General features: G+C 41.8%; 1 protein-coding gene across 2 annotated transcripts in view; it reads left to right on the top strand.

Annotated features, from left to right (window-relative positions):
* Window positions 1-17638, top strand: part of Gabrg3 (gamma-aminobutyric acid type A receptor subunit gamma3) — a 462959-nt gene that overhangs the window by 328615 nt on the left and 116706 nt on the right. The gene's annotated exons all lie outside the window — the stretch shown is intronic.

Here is a 17638-nt window from a genome sequence, read left to right as displayed (position 1 = left end):
TGTGTCTGACGTTAGCTATAGTGACAGGGATGTAACTTGGGGAGGGGAGGCACAGACTGGCCAGACTGGCTTCTTGGACCATGGCGATCTCCACTGAGGAAGCTCGAAGTTAAGTTGAATGAGCCAAGTAATGGAATACTCTTGAACAGACTGGTGAAGTTCAAACGATTAGCCATCCATACTCCCGAGAGGACTTTAATTCCTCTCTTACTCTCATAACCTTGCTTTTCAGTTGTGCTTTCTCTCGTGTATGAACACGTACCGGTCTTTAGAAGTCAGAGTACAGAAGAGAGAAAACGTGTTCGATACGAGTGCAGTGAGGACCTCTTCTCACCGACTCCCATGTGAAGGAAAGGATGGCATGTCCGCTCGGCTCCAGCTTCTGCGGGCTCTGCGCAAAGCCATACCTCACAATGAAAACAGCAGCGTGATTAGTGGGATTAGAGGTTGCGTGCTTCTGTGAGTCTCCCTATCACTGGCTCCTCCTCCTCTTCAAACCCCCAGATCCATTCTTTTCACCTCAGGTGTTTACCAGAAGCAAATCGCATAGGAGACTTGCTTCAGAACTCAGTTCTGAAGTACTCACTTATTTCAGGACCCCCATTTCCAAGGCTCCGTGTGTGCATAGGGCACCTCCAAGTCTCTGGCCACTAAGCTCAAAGCAAGCATTGAACAGGGCTAAGAAAAATCAACTCCGGGAGACAAAAAGGTTTTAAAGTGCCTACTAGGACCCTTGCATGGCTCAGATAAATAGGCAGGCAGGAAGGGCACATGACTAAGTTTTCCTGGCTTGGTTTGCGATGTCCACGCCGGAGGACAAAGCTGCCAGCATCCAGAGCTCTCATTGAACATTTCTCTTTTTTGCCTGTGGGACCTGAGTTACAAGGGGAGAGAGACAACTTGCTGTTCTGGGCCACAAGTATTCTGACCGGGATATACAAGAGGCTCTATGAGATAACCTGACTTGCCCAGAAATCACTTTGGAAGAGTGAATAAGAACTCCCTGCTTCCTTGGCAGCTTGTTTAATTCAACCACACAATCCTTTCTCCATCCGTCATATTTAATGAAACAAGCACACAACAAATTTTAATTATGTACAGAGTACCTGGGGAAAGCAAAATGAAGTGGGCGGTCAAGCACATTACTCTCCTGTCATATTAAGTGCACCGAACGTGGGGATTCTTATGCACACTATCGCCGTCAGTGGCTACTGTGGAGGTTGGAATCATTTCCCCAGGAATGACCAAAGAAATGGGTATAAGTCTACGTGTGTGCTCTGCAAACAGGGTAAGCTTGTCGTGTGAATGGCCCTGAGCAGATCTGAACACTCACCTCTCTTCCCTTGTGTTCATTCTCAATTGGGGGAAGGTGTCAAGAAGCCCAGACAAAAAGATTAAAAAGTACAAGCTCCCGAGTTTGGAATGTCTCTAGTGCTGACAGCATCACTGATCTACACGGTGACGTGGTCCTTATGTGGTTTGAGCTCTGAGCATAATTAGATGATATTTCATGGAAAATGCTTCTGTTTAAACCATGCATCTCAGTCTTTGCCCCAGGAGCAGACTGTCCCTTGACCATGACCACTGATACAATATCAGTTACCTTCTGGCTCCCTTTGACCTTACAGTGAACATTCCAGAACAAGTTTGTCACATTTTAAAACTATGCAACAATGATCCTGAAGGGAAATGAATCGCTGGTTCCTTTTTCTCACGGGTAGGAAGCTGAAGGTGGTCTGGTTCAGTAAATCCTGGAGAGGGAAGGCCCCTGGGAAACAGCAGCTGGTCGTTAGAAGGAGCATCTTACTCCTGCAGCATGAGCTCTCTCTTCCTTTGTAGTTTATTGCTGTGGTGCTGATGATGCCTTGTTAATAATGCAGATTACAGCACAGGGGCGCCCTTCGTAGTTATGGTTAAGTGATTTCTCCAGGCTGCTAATGATGAAGTGCAAGAAGCAAGCTGTAGATGCAGTTCATTCCTGTGGTTTGTGGCTTTCTTGCTGTATCTCTAACAACTCTCTGCATCTCAGTTTTGCAAGGTCAATTATAATGGATTTGTCACCATAACTATACTAATGTTGTATCCCAATATACATTAGCATAACAACTAGGGCCCAAGCATGTGTATTGATATCTTGTGTATGTGCAATATGATGTGTGTGCAGAGTTTAATGTGGGTGAATGCTAGCCTGCTAGTACCATGCCACGTGTGTGGAGGTCAGAGGAAAATCTTAGTCCTGTTTCCTTCCCTCAAGTCTGCACTAGCACTCACCCTGGCTCTAGCTCTCCCGGGGGGGGGGGGGACATGGGATGGTCTCTGCAGCTGCAAGGCTGGTTGGCTAAACCCTGAACTGGGACCTCACTCCTTAGAGGGGGCCATACTTGTATATGACTCTTCCTGCAGCCTCCGGCAAGATGTCTTCCCCTCAAGTGTCAATCCTTGCCTACCTTAAGGTGCGAAAGGAAAAAGGAAATGTCAGGTGGAATACAGCAGACAAAGGACAAACTATAGAAGAAAGATCCCAGACAGGAATTAGGAAGCTTCTGCTCCAAGTCCCGACTGGAAATATTGTTTAAACTGTCCCAGAGTTTCTAGCTTCTGAAGAAATTTGAAATGGATGTTGTAAAAGTACGTGTGAAAAAAGCATTTTTAAAAAATATAAAATGATTCATAAGTACAAGCAAAATCAAATATTTTAATCAACTCATTAATTGATTAAGAACTCAATAAAATACCAATACTTGCTGAAGGAGTGTTTTAGAGGGTAAACATTTGTGGAAAATGTTATGAAGAGAAGTTAAGATTTTTGTGTCACACAGATAACTAGCAAAGCTTAGCAACAAGTTACCATCAGGCAGAAACGATTTTCCTTCCTGGGCAAGAGCAGACTTGTCAGCAAGTCCCTTATTGTGGCTGCTGAGAGTAAATCATCTGGGTAATGCCTACCGCGGAGCATATTGTAACTTGAAAATGTGGAATGTCAGAATTCTACAATTCAGTGATTTCAAATACATTAAAAACTGGGCTTTTTCAATTGTGGACATGTGATTTGGCTTAGATTCCTGCTAACTCGCAGGATTACCCAAACAAATAACAACAAAACCCACACAATTTTCCTTTGCTAAGTATTTGTGAAGAAGATGCACATAGCTTACCTTCAGTTCCTGATGAGCTCATCAAGAAGACATAATTACCCTTACCCATTTAATTTCCCCTTCCTGCTCAGGCCAGCAGATTTTTTTCTAGATATTTTTCTCTAAACATTACCATGAATTGAGTAGTATCTGCCATCTGCTGTCATTGTGATATTGTCATATTTCAGAGGAAATGCTCAAACCTCCTGTATTCATTTCATTAATGCAATTTATTTATCTTCATTAGGATTTCAGGCTGATACATCTTGGAATTCTCTATGAAAATGGAGATGCCCATTAACTGATAAACTCAACAGTGTGAGAAAACAAAGTGCGTTGAATACGACCAGCTTAGCACTATAGCTTAGCAACCAACCAAACTATAGAACACAGATCATTTCCCTGGTGCCTGTGATTGTTGGGAGCATCAAGAGAGGGCATCATGCCCTCATCAGTAGCAAGGAGACAAGATAGAAACTCTTAAACTCACGTGATTTCCAATTTATTCTTGTTACTCATAAACAAATGCTTCACTCATGCAAATGGTTGCTGTTAGGTCTTGAGTAAACCTTGGACAAATGGCTAACTGGGGGGGGGGTGCCTATTGAGATATCAAAGCAGTTTCTTGAGTTCTTTGTATATTTTAGAGATCAGCTCTCTGTCATATGTGGGGTTCCTGAAGATCTTTTCCCATTCTGTAGGCTGCTGTTTTGTCTTGTTGACTGTGTCCTTTTCTTTACAGAAGCTTCTCAGTTTCAAGAGGTGCCATTTATTAATTGTCAATCTCAGTTTCTATGCTACTGGTGTTATGATTAGGAAGTAGTCTCCTGTGCCAATGTGTTTAGGGGTACTTCCCACTTTCTCTTCTAAGAGGATCAGTGTGGCTGGATTGATGTCAAGGTCTTTGATCCATTTAGAATTAAGTTTTTTGGGGGGGGGCATGGTGATAGATATGGATCTATCAGCTGTCTTCTACATGCCAATATCTAGTTATACCAGCACCATTTGTTGAACATGCTTTCCTTTTTTGTTATATAATTTTAGCTTCTTTGTCAAAAATCATGTATTCATGGGGGGTGGATTAATATCAGGGTCTTTGATTAAACCCCATTGGTTCACCTGTCTGTTTTTGTGCCAATACCAAACTGTTTTCATTACTATAGATCTATAGTAGAGCTTCAAGTCAGGGATGGTGATGCCTCTGAAAGTTCCTTTATTGTACAGAGTTTTCTATTTTTCCATATAAAGTTGATTATTTTTCCTTCAAGGTCTGTGAAGAATTCTGCTGAGATTTTGATGGGGGTTGCATTGAATCTGTAGATTGCTTTTTTGGTAGGATTGCCATTTTTACCATGTTGATCCTACCTACCCATGAGCATGGGAGAGCTTTCCATTTTCTAATATCTTCCTTAATTTCTTTTTGTAAAGACTTGAATTTGTTGTCATACAGGTCTTTCACTTGTGTGGTTAGAGTTACCCCAAACAAGGAGGATTCTGAGCTCTCTTACATACATGGACCCCCCCCCCAAGAAGGGGAAGGGGAAAAAGATCTCCTAAGTAAATTGAGAGTGTGGGGGGAAGGGAGATAGGAGAGAGAGAAGGGGAGAGAAGGGGGGGAGAACATGAGGGATCAGGAGGGTTCAGTTGGGGAAAGAACAGAGAAAGAGAGCAAGGAAAGAGATACCTTAATAGAGGGAGCCAAGATGGGCTTCACAAGAAACCTGGCACTAGGGAAATTCCCAGAAATTCACAAGGATGACCCCAACTAACAATCTAAGCAATAGTGGAGAGGATACCTTAAATGTCCTTCCCCTATGAGACTGATGACTACCTTAAATGCCATCCTAGAACCTTCATCCTGTAGCTAATGGAAGCAGAAACAGAGATTCACAGCTAAGCACTGAGCCCAACTCCTGGAGTTCAGTTTAGAGGGAGGAGTGATGAGCAAAGGGGTCAAGACGAGGCTGGGGAAATCCACAGAAACAGCTGACCTGAGCAAGGCTTTGAGTTCAGGAATGGGCAAGTGGCTTACAATGAAATCAGGGTGAACAACATAGGCACAGGCATTTTTTTTTTTACCACAGCTGAGTTAGAAATGGATCATGAAAATACCATAGATTTACAAATAAGAGAGTTACCTAATATGTTACATGCTTGAGTTATCTAATATATTATATACTTAAATCTGTTACCTAATATGTTATATACTTAAGTGAGTTACCTAAAACATTATACACTTAAGTGAATTATCTAATATGTCTTATACTTAAGTGAGTTACCTAATATGTTATATACTTTAGTGAATTATCCAGTATGTTACATACTCTTAAGGCTCATGTTTATTGACTTTTAGTCCTTGTTTCAGCTCTGCATTAATTTGTGTAATATTGAATTAAATCATAATGAGAAAAAAATATTAAGCCAAGGTAGAAATCATTTATTGAAGGGGTTTCATCTTAGTAGGAAACTGACATTGTATCATGCAAATTTCTTAGAAATGTTGCATAAAGACCCATGGTAAATATGAACTGGTAAAGTGAGCTGGATGAAGTGTATCTACCCTTAATGATTTCAGCAGAGAGAGCATATTGTTCTGTAGCTCTGTGTATCTTCTGAGAGGTAGCATTTGGTACTGTACCCATGTGCATATGTGTTTCCAGTGAGTGAATGTGGACAATATATATGTGAATGGATGGATGTATGTTTTATGTATGTAGTGTGTGGATGTGGCTGATGTGAATGTTTTGATGTGTGTGTGCATGTGTGTGTGTGTGTGTGTGGTGTATGAATCTGTGGATGTGAGTTCCATGTGTGCTAATGTGGGAATGTGTGTGTGGGAATGTAAATGTGTGTGGATGGTGTAGAGTGTGATTATGTGTGAATATGTGTTTCCTACTGAAAGATGCTCCCAGGAACCTCTCTGAAGACAACTGGTTCTGAATCGGATCTATATGCTTTTTATCCTCCATGCTGTCTTCTTCCTTTGTTCTGACTTCTTTTCTGCTTTCTCTGGTTCTAAGTATTTTTTTTTATAGATCCACATTTTTTCTTTCAGTATATGTATTATATTTTCACTTTTAAATTATCCCTTTCCCAATTCCACTTTCAACTAACACTTTAGCACCTCACAAAGGCATGAGATCCCCTTCTAAGAATTTCTATTTCCTTACCCTATTTCCTCTTACCTTTCTGGAATTTGTCTCATTTATGCATCAGCTATAATCATCAAAACATTATCATTATCATTATTGAGTAAATGTGCTAGATCGAGAATAAGAAAAATTAAATAACTCATTTCCCTTCTCCAAGTCTTTCTCTGCTGCTTGCTTTTATTCTCCTGGTAGAGCTTGGAGTCTGACCTTTATCATTTTTGCGTTTTCTGAATAGTTTCTTTCAACTCTTTCTACAAGGCAGTTATGTTAGTTAAAATATCCTTTCATTTTTGTTTAACTGAGAAAATACTTCACTTTGGAAGGAAAATTTTGTCAGATACCAACTTCTGAACTGGTAGCTAAATTGTTTTTTTCAACAAGTGGCTTATCTGATGACCGATCCAGTTCTTACCTTTCTTTCATTAACATTTTATGTGGTTTTTCTTACTTCTGATTTCTTTCAAGATCTCTCTCTCATGTTTGATCTTTATGTAATGTAGTTTAGATATATTATGCATAGATGTAGTTTTTTTCATATTCACCCTTTATCAATGTCCTCAAGGTTCCGTGATACCTGGTTTTCTGTCTAGAGTTAGTTCTGGGAAGACTTCATAGGTTGTTGTTGTTTTCAATACCCTCCCCGAACTCTTTCTTATCCTAGCATCCTTATGTGTCCATCATGCCTTTTCCCACAGTTCCATTCTTCTTGGACCTTCTGTCCTACACAGTTACTTCCTTTTTCTCTTCTGCATTTCTGCTTTGGAAATGTCTGCTGCTCTTTCTTAAGACTCAAGGGTTAGCTTCTCACCCATCTTTAACTCTTCTGTATACACTGTGTGTCTGCTTTTCCAAGGGTCCCCTTTGCCCATTAGACCAGTTATCATATCAGTGGTGTATTATTTTAAATTTGTGTGTCTGAGCATCCAGCCACCTGCCCATTATTGTTTCCATCTTCTTCCCCTATTGTTGACTCAAGCAAAGAATTCTGTGCCTCAGGTACTGCCCCAGTAAGTAGTGGTTCTGTGCAGTTCCTGTCTGTCTTCTCAGTTCTGAAACTAATAGCTTGCTGTGTGGCTTCCATTTGCTGGAGAATCTAACAGGAATGTTTGATTTCTCATTTTCCTTACTGTGAGGCTTCTAACCTCCTTATTTACCAGCACAGTAACTGGAAGTCCAAACCAATCTCCTCTAACATATATGTAAGGATAAAGTTTATAATCTGCTTTCTTCTGTCCAGTCAGTCTGAGCCAACATGAGAGATGATTGAAAAAGAGGAGTTCTCAGGGAGCAGACTCTGTGTGGATAACACAGAGGAGTGGCATCTTTGAACTTTGCATTTGTCAAGGCTTGTTCTCCTGTCTTCCTATATCCATGAAGACAATTGAGAAGAATTTGTGGTTTGCAACATAATTTATATGATGTCTGAATGTAACTATCACGATAATTTGCACACTCTCTGACAACCTAGAATTGCATCACAAAACTTCCTAAAAGATTAAACAACCACCAGAACGATCTTTAAGCCTCCCAACTCCATATTGCAACATGAACTTAATGGCTATAAACTCTCAGTTATTGGAAATAACTTAGTCAATAAAAGTGTCAAAAGCATCTGACTTCTTCAAGTATCCTTGCTGTTTTCTGCCACAATATATAATATGCTAGATAGAGAGCACATATTTGTGAGGGAAAAAAAAAACAAAGAAGACAGAGACATGGGTGATGGTGGCTGTTCTAAGAGTAATAGCCACAACTGATAAAAGCGATAAGGGCCTTCTCTGCAGAGTGGCAAGGAAGGGCAAAGGCCCTGTAACAGAACACCCTAGAATAACAGTCAGCCCAGTGTCACCAAAGGAATTTCACTTGGAGCCAGCATTTCCAGCAGAAGACAGAGACTTACAACATGCCTTAAAATGTTGTTTTGACAGTTGTGCATGGAAAAATAGTAGAATAAGGACGAGATGGAGAGACAGACAGAGAGAGAGAGAGAGAGAGAGAGAGAGAGAGAGAGAATGAAAGGCAAGAGATGACGGTGATTTGGGCTGCTGTATGTCAGAAAAGACCAGGCGTGTAGATTCTGCGCACAGGCCAGCATGTGGCAGGCACTGGAGAGCCTTGGGCGGGTGATAGAGCAGAGAGAAGGAGCAAGCTATCAACTTGCAGTCCAAGGAGCACTGTGGGAGTTGCTTCTGGTAGCTCATCGAGAGCTCCCTGGACAAACATTAAGTTTGACACGTTCTAGAGCAGAGGTTCTCAAACTGGGGGGGAGGGGTCACATATCAGATGTTTACGTTGTGATTTATAACAGTAGCAAGTTAGAGTTATGAAGTGGCATAATTTTATGTTTGGGAGTCACCACACGAGGAAGTGTAATACAGGGTCACAGCATTAGGAGGTTGAGAAGCACTGTTCTGAAGTTTACTCACAGGCAAATATTGAAGGTGGGTATAAGCAGTTCTTATTATTCCAGTGCCAATGTCCAAATGTTCATTTAGAAGTTAGCAGTACAGATATGCACATTAAGCCATAAACTGGCTGGAGCCACCCCAGGTGCCAATGAGGAGAAGGAAGGAGTGATCCAAAGGTGGTAGGAAGGACCTTACTGCATTAAGGGTTGCTACGGAAGCATGGAAAAGCAGCCGAGGAGACTGAGGAGAAGTGCATAGCAGTGCAGACCCATCTATGCAGCCACTTGACTACATTTTCGAGCATCCCTACTTCTGTAAGAGCCTTTTTAGCCAAGTGGCCATTTTTGTGCACTTGTGAATAGCTGTAGCTCTGGCCTTGTGTCTCTACTTACCCATCATGAATGTATAAAAACCACATTCCTTGCCTATCCCTTGCCAAGGACCATCCTTCAAGACTCTGTATTGATCAGCACTGCCCTGTAGAATGTGGCAGAGCCTGTAGTCCTACATAATAGAAAAATTAATTTATTCCTGTTTTCTTGTCTGAGTGACCCCTTATTTAATTGCTCACAAGAGTTCTGACTTTTGCTTGTTTTCTAGTCAACTCTGCAGTTAAAAATTAATCTATTAGAATCTCTGGTGGTTTGAATGAGAATGGCCCTATAGGATCATCTATTTGAACGCTTGCTCTTCACTCAGTGGAAATGTTAGAGAAGGGTGAGGAGGTATGGTCTTGTTGGCATCTTAGAGGAGGAAGTATGTCAGTGGGAGTGATCTTTGAAGTTACAAAGCCTCACATTTGGCCCAATCTCTCTCTCTCTCTCTCTCTCTCTCTCTCTCTCTCTCTCTCTTTCTCTCTCTCTCTCTCTCCCTCCCTCCCTCTCTCTCTCTCTCTCTGGATCAGGATGTAAATCTCTCAGCTACTGTCCCAGCACTATGCCTGTTTGGTTGTGGATTGACTCTCTAAAACTATAAGCTGTTATTCACATTGTGTTTTATAACAGAATAGTGTGTGTGTGTGTGTGTGTGTGTGTGTGTGTGTGTGTGTGTGTGTGTGTGTGTGTGTGTTGCCTTGGATCTCATCCCTAAGATATCTCAATTCACATATGAAGATATTCTAAGATCTGGAAAAATTCAAAGTCCAAAATACTTCAAGTACCAAGTGTTAGTATTTAGGCATCTGTACTGGCCTGCTCTTGAGGTTCTGATGGGATACATCCTCAGCTGCAGCCACTAAGAACACCACCTGTGCACATTCACTATGTTCCCTTTTAAAGGGCCCTGCCCACCTTACATCTCTCTCTTTCTTTCTCTCTGTCTCTTTGTTCCTTTCTTTCTGTTTCTCTGCCCATCTCTCTTCCCACTCCCCCTCTCTTTTCTTCTCTTCTGTTCCTGTCCCCAGAGGCCAGTCTCCTCTCTCCCCTCCCCCTCCCCCTGTTCACGTTCCCCCAATAAACCCACCCCCACATGAGCTTTATCTCTTCCCTTTGTCTCACACACAGCATTGTTAAAATACACCACCAAGCATTTCAGAAAAGAGCCATTCAGATTGTATCTGTAAAGTTTGAGACTAAAGACCAACATCCCCAGCCACAGAAATCACCAGAAAAGATCCACTGCAGGGAGTACAGAAGATAGCACATAAGAGCATTCAACTCTCCTCAAAGCCTGGGGGGCAGAAAACTGAGGATGCTATGCCCATGCTTCAGGACCTGTTCTCACAAAACCCACTCACTTTCATGAGAACAAGGGCATTTCAGGGGAGCATCTGAAGTGGTTCTAGTTTCCTTTATGTTTCTGTGACGCCATCTCCTGTCCCAAAGAAACTTAGAGTAGGAATGGGTTTATATCACCTTGCAGGTGACTGACTGTCCATCACTGACAGAAGTCCAGGCATGAACTCAAGCAGAAATGTGAAGAAGTTTCTGGAAGAACACTGCTTGCTAATTGGCTCTCATTGGCTTATCCCAGCTAGCATTCTTATACATCCCAGGTTGGCCAAGGAATGGAAACCACCCACAGAGGGCTTGGCACTCTCTCAACAACTCACAATCTAGACAGTCACCTACAGATATACCCACAAGCCTGTGTGATGTGGAAATTCTCTCCCTCAGTGAAACTCTCTTCATAGGTGAGTGTGGGATGTGTCAAGTTAACAGTTAAAGCAAACTCAGGCAGAAGACGCTAAGGAAACACACGTGATATTTTCACACACATACACACTAACAAGCACCTTGGAACTGGGATGGTCTCAATCAACTAAGTGTGCTTAATAGTTTTATTCACATTTTAGATGTGTGTGACTACTCAGAGACTAGAGAATCATAAGATGTCCTAGTGTTTGGTCCTGTGGAATTATTCAATAGCACTCTATACTTTGTATCCTCAATACAAATTTGAATCACAGATCAATGTTAATACACATAAAAGTGGAGAAATGTTGTTAGCCATACAAGTAATTGCCATGGCTCCGATGCTTCAAGCCCTCAGGATATGACCTGCAGCTGTACTTGAGGCTATCTACACAGGGCATCCCATCCTCAGAACTCAGACACTGAGCCTGTTTTCATTATTACATCTCTAGCTTCAGGTGCTTCTCCTTAATTTGTTCTTTTGGCTGCATTAAATATTTTACCTGAAGTATAAATAACAGCCATAAAAAACCCAAATTTTATAGATCCAGTTTAATGTGTTTGCCATTTGCTTACATTTACATAAACATCATTCACAAACATACAGAATATTTCTATTAGCTCCCAAATATCCTCCATTCTGATGATTTAAATAAGAATGACCCCCCATAAGCTCATGTATTTGAAGCCTTAGTCTTTTGGGTGTAGCTATCCTTGAGAAGGATTAGGAAGTGTGGATTTGTTGGACTAGATGTGGCCTTGTTGGGGGAATTACGTCACTGGGGATGGGTTTTGAGATTTCAAAAGCCTAAGTCAGGCCCAGTGGCTTTCTCTTCCTACAGCCTGCCGGTCAGGATGTAGAACCTCAGCTGTTTCTTCATCACTGTGTTAGCCTGACTGCTCCCACATTCTCTGTCCTGATGACAATGAACTAAACATCTGAAACTGTAGTCACTCCCCGATTAAACGCTTTCTTTTGTAAGAGTTGCAATGATCATGATGTCTCTTCACAGCAATAAAACAGTGACCACACCATACATTAAGCATATCCTACATTTTGATAATTTGATAACCTTGAATCTTGGTGACATTGAAAGGACCCTCCCTTCTAGGGTTAGTTTGTTAATGCTAGAGGCAGCAAATTTCTCCCCAAATCAGTCTTTCTGAGTCTGTGGTCAGGAGTACTCATTCACCATTGGTAGGAATGCAAAGACCCCACCAATATCCACTATGGAGGGCAATATGAGATGCCTCAAAACACTAAAAGTAAAACTACTATACGGACTATCTGTCATATTCTGCGTAATACCCAAAGGAAATGACATCAACACTGGTTAGTGGCCAAGCCATGCTTACCATGCACTACTATCAATAACTAAGATACGGAATCAGCCAACAGCGCATCAACAGATGTATATACACAATGGAGTATTACTCAGCCATAAGATCTTTCAAAATTCATGGCCTCTTGTTTCATTCATTGATTATTACATACATATGTGTATATGCACAAACATGTGTACATATATATTCATAAATGCATAAAGAGAACTTATACTCAATATGTATGGTGTTACTTCTATGTATTTGTTTTTCAGGGCCAACCACTCAGTGTTGGGTAGCCGATTGGTGTACACATCCCTGGAGAAGATTATTTCCCCAGGTCTCAGCATTCATTATTGGCCTGCAGTTCTTTGTGTAGGGTTGAAGTCACGGTCTTTCCATTATCCCCAATAGCATGTTCATTGGTGTCGTCATCACTGTTTAGCTCACATTTAGGCAGGCATCTTGGTGAGATTTATGGATGTAGTTTCAGCATCACCAGGAGACAGAGTCTCACAGTAAACTCTCAGAAGGCTCCAGAGATATGCGCCCCAAGGAAGTAGTAGGGGCTATAAAAAGAACGAAGCAGATGTCTAGTAAATTAAATGTGCGAATTCTTAACTTCCAGAAATTCAGACTTATTAGGAGGGTAGAATAGCAGTTAGGCAACGTTGGGATATGATCTGGGACAATTAATTCCTACAGACACAGCAAAAGCAAGCAATGAAAGAGAGCTAAGTGTAGGAAATAAAAACGCAATATGAGAAACAAGTGATTTCGTAGGAAGTCAGGGTCCCCTGTTGGGGATTTTAGTTTCATCAACAAAAGAGCTTAGGAAATGGGTTCAGATGCAAGAAGCTCAAGGACAAAGTTATTAGAGTTTAAAGGAAAAACTCGCGGGGCCATCAAGCTATAAATCTCAGCAGCTGCCCAGTGGCTAAGAACGGAGGAGAAAATGAAAAATAGCCATGCCTTTTACACCAGCATGGAGGTCAGGCACATTGCAGGCAAGCAGCCACATAGCAGGGAGGAAGGGAGCTTTAAAGAAAGAGTAGGGAAGCCCGGAGTGTTGGCGATGCCCAAAGTAGCACAGTAAACACACTTAGACAATAGGGAGATGAGAAGGAGATGCTATGCTTTTCTGAATAACCTGGAAAAGTGTAAGGAGTAAGGACTTACAAACCTGCATAGCAGAGGTCCCATATGCTACTGTGCTGGGGTGGGAATTTGGGGAACTAAAATTAGTATCCATTGAAAGAATAATTACTCCACTTAGCCATTAAGCATGGCTCTAGGAAAAGTCACCTATCCCAGGGGTGCTATGTTGGCCAGGTAATTGGACCTCTGGAATGTTAGATTTCCACCCAAGCCAGAGATTCCATTGTCTTCACCAGCATGAGTTTCCTTCTGAGGAGTTTGCATTACTAGTCTAACGAGAGACGGGGACTCAAGTTAGAACATAGCATTTCTCCACACATGAGCCGCAGAAGTTTACAATTCAGAAACGATGAAAGGCTCGCATAAGTGAGAATTAAAAGACAACATAATAGAAAAGGAGCCAGAAGATTCATTAGCCAGCTGGCTCAGTCTCGGAAAAAAAAAAAAAAAACCCACCTGAGATCAACTATTTTTACAAGAGGAAAAGCTTGTTCTGACTCTTAGTTGGTCTTGCTGTATGTGTGCCTGTGGGGAGGTTAGGGCACCATGCTCAGAAGCACTGGCAAAGGAATCTGCTCATAGCACAGTCACGAGAAATCTCAGAGAGGTGGGGATAGGGAGAAATGGGCTGGGATCCCAACATCCCCTTCAAGGGAGTGTCCTCGGTGACATAACTCCTTCTCACCAGGTGACTTCTTATAGGTTCTACCGCCTGCCTACCAATCCCAGCACATACTGCTCAGGCAGAGGTAATGAGCCGGCCTTGAGTAGATTCTCATTCAATCCCTAGACAAGCATAGAGCCCCAAGGATGTGGCCATGTTTTCCTCTTTCCATAGTCCAAAGGCTGAAACTTTTTTCATAGATCATTGTGGAGAATGGTACATCCTAACAAATATGAGGGTTTTTTGTTTTGTTTGTTGGTTGGTTTTTCTTTTTCTTTTTTTTAAATTTTTTTAAATTTATTTTATATAACAAAGTCCATTTAAATGAAAACAAACATTTATAGACAATATTTGAGAATTTGGGCGTCGTTCTTTCCAAACTACTTCCTGCTGGTAAGGGGCACTGTCTTGGGGGGATTAGAGGAAGATTCAGATATCCTGGCTGTAGTCTGTAAGGCTGCTTTGTCCAGATGTAGGATCACCTCGTACTCTGTTTCAGGCGGTCTGGCGTGATCAAACCACATTAGTCTGGAAGGAATCCACAGCTTTTCATTTTCTGTGGAAATAAAAATAGAAATCCTTTTCCCCAGTAACTTGTCCTTGAACTTAAATTTTGGAGTCAAATCATTTTTTTTAATTTAATTTATTATTTTACATGTCGATCCCAGTTCCCTCTCCCTCCCTCCCTTCCTCCCTCTTTCCCTCCCTCCCTCCTTCCCACCTTCCCTCCCTTTTACCCTCTCTGCCCTCTCACATGTACTCTAAACACCCTCCCCTCCCATCCCCCACCCCAATTCCATATGTAGGGGAATGCCATCCAGTTGGGGTCATGTAGATCTGACAGGTCATGTGAAGTAGGGAATAGGGCTTCTCTCCTGTCTCTAGATTAAGGCAGTATCCCTCCATGGGGGATGTGTTCTCAAGGTCCTTTTGTGCACCAGGGACACATCCTGGCTCCACTGTCTGAGGTCCCTTAGACTGCTCAGTCCTTCTGGCTGAGACCCACACTCAGGGGGGCCTGAGTCAGTCCCATGCTGGCTTCCCAGCTATCAGTCTAGTGGCCCTTAGCTCCTCCTTGTTCAGGTAAGCTGTCTCTATGTGCTTCTGCCGCATGGTCTTATCCTCTCCATCTGCTTCTGGGTTCTAGTTCGACTCAATGTTTATGTATGGGTGTTTGCTCCTATTTTCAACAGGCATTAGTTGAGGGCTCCATGGAGCTGGTGGGAGTGCAAACTCATACAACCATTTTGGAGATCAGTATGGCGGTTCCTCAGGAAAATGGGAATTAGTTTACCACAGGACCTGGCAATCCCCCTCTTAGGCATATACCCAAAGGATTCACATCCATGCAACAAAGACATCTGTTCATTAGTTGAGGGCTCCATGGATAAGTTAGTTGTTGATCTCACTCTCCGGGAAGGGCATTTATTTACAAGAAAGTTTTCTCTGTGTAGCCCTGGCTGTCCTGCAATGTGCTCTGTAGATCGTGCTGGCCTCATACTCACAAAGATCCACCTGCCTCTGCATCCAAAATGCTGGGATTAAAGGCGTGCACCACCATCACCACTTGTGAGATTTGTGTGATTATCTAGTTATTTAGTTATTTGAACCTGCAGTCCCATTTCTTATTTATAAACGTCCCCAAGAAGAGACAGAATCCTTGCGGAGCAGAGCCCACGTGGTGGAGGTTTGTACCTGTCACACATTTTATTTAAGTTGGTTATTTTAATAAACAGTGTGTCATTATTGTATGTGAATTCCTCACCAAAAAAAATAGTCTCCACCAGCTCTATTTCATCACACAGCAGATACTTAATCTTATAAAGCAATTCCCTCTTGCTTTGGCTCATCCAACAGTGAAAATCTGATTGGCGAGTATACATACAAGTAGCAGTACCTTGAGTCATAACTCAACAAATGTACCCAGACAAGCTAGTCACATGGGAAAGCCAGCAAATCAAATCAAGTTTGGCATAAATTGCTTAACAACTGATGGCTGAGTTTCCATCTTTCACTTTAACAAACATAAAATAAAAAAATAATCATTGAAAAATGTGACATATCCTCTATTAGGGTTGAATTTAACAAGAAAAAAAAAAACAGTACAAAAGATAGAAACATAAATCTGCCTCCAGGGCATTGAGATTGCCAGGAAGTGAAAGAAATCAGCAAACAATTACTACAGAATAAGGGAGACTATCTAGCCTCACCTTCTGTTCTTGTGTTCCAGGAATTTATTAAATGATATTCACAGACATAAATGTCAATGTTACTGCTGCAAATTTCCCTGGATACACCAAGCGGGGTGTTTGCTATTTTATTTTTAGAACGTAAAAATATCAGGCCCGTTGTGGTAAAATCAGACAGGGAAAACAGAATGATAAATCCCTCAAGGAACAGTTTCCCAGCACCTCACCTTGGCTTTGCCTCTTTTATATATTACACCATGGAAAACTGGACCAAAAAAAAAAAATAGTTGTTATCCTTTCTTGTTAATGCTTGGTAGTTTGTCAAGTGTAAATTTGGTTTCACCAGAAATATAGTATAAATTGAGTATCCTTCTAGTAACCTGTAAAATACACATTAAGAACTTGGAGGAAAGATCAAACCAAAAGTTGAAGTATTAGAGTTATTCTCCTTCCTTGAAATGGTCAATAAACTTAAGATTTCTCCTTCTTCTCCTCCTCCTTCTCCTTCTCCTCCTCCTTCTATGTCTTCCACACCCATTTTCTCTCTCTCCCCCCTCAGCTCCTCTTCCTGTGTGTGTGTGTGTGTGTGTGTGTGTGTGTGTGTGTGTGTGTACTTTCAGGTGGAAACCAGTGGGCCATATGAGGTACCTTGTTCATTCTACACATTATTTTTGAGACAAGCTTTCTTGCTGAACCTTGCTGGTTCTTGCTGATTTGGCTAGCTGGACTGTATTGTGAGCTCCAGTAATTCACCTGTGTCTTTGACCCTAGTGCTGGTATTACAAGAGCCTGCTCCCACATCTGGCTTTTTATATAGGTGCTGGAGATCAAAATGTGGGTCTTCAGGATTCCACAGAAAAGGTTTTACCAAAGGATCACCTCTCCAGCTCTTATCCATGTCTGACATGAATATTATGTAACAGTGTGGCCCTCTCTATCCATACAAGAAACTCAGTATCCTAGAATAGAGATGTGGTAAGGAGAGAATAAGATGCCCCCTCCTTGGGATTGTCATGTTGACTCCAGTAAACCTTGTGACTCTGAGGAAGTTTCTCTGCCCTCATGTCCTCCTGCCCTACTGATCTCTGCTGGGTGTACCATGATGGTCAGGTTGGAGTCACCTATTCCTACACTTTGATAAGAAGGTGACGTTAAATAAATCTTTAGCAGATACTTAAGGGTCTGGCAGGAGAGAGTTCCTTACTGTTTCTAGAAAGTCAGAGGTTTTCTGATGAATCACAGATTCTTCGTATGGCAAAGCATCCAACAGACGTGAGCTTTAGCGTTCACATAACTGCTCTGACTTTGTAAAATAAAAAGAAGCAAGCGCCCACAATGGCTTTAAACAGTTTTCTTGAAGACCTACTGTGATCATAAGCATCTGTACTAGGGACCTGAACTCTGGTCCTCAGGCTTACACTTTATATTTACTGAGCCAGATCCCCAGCCTGAAAGCAGACTTCTTATGGTCAGTCTAT

This window comes from Phodopus roborovskii, unplaced genomic scaffold (genome assembly GCF_943737965.1).
Source record: "Phodopus roborovskii unplaced genomic scaffold, PHOROB, whole genome shotgun sequence".
Classification (NCBI taxonomy): domain Eukaryota; kingdom Metazoa; phylum Chordata; class Mammalia; order Rodentia; family Cricetidae; genus Phodopus; species Phodopus roborovskii.
Note: the sequence above shows the minus strand (reverse complement) of the source record. Positions and strands in the feature narration are given on the sequence as shown.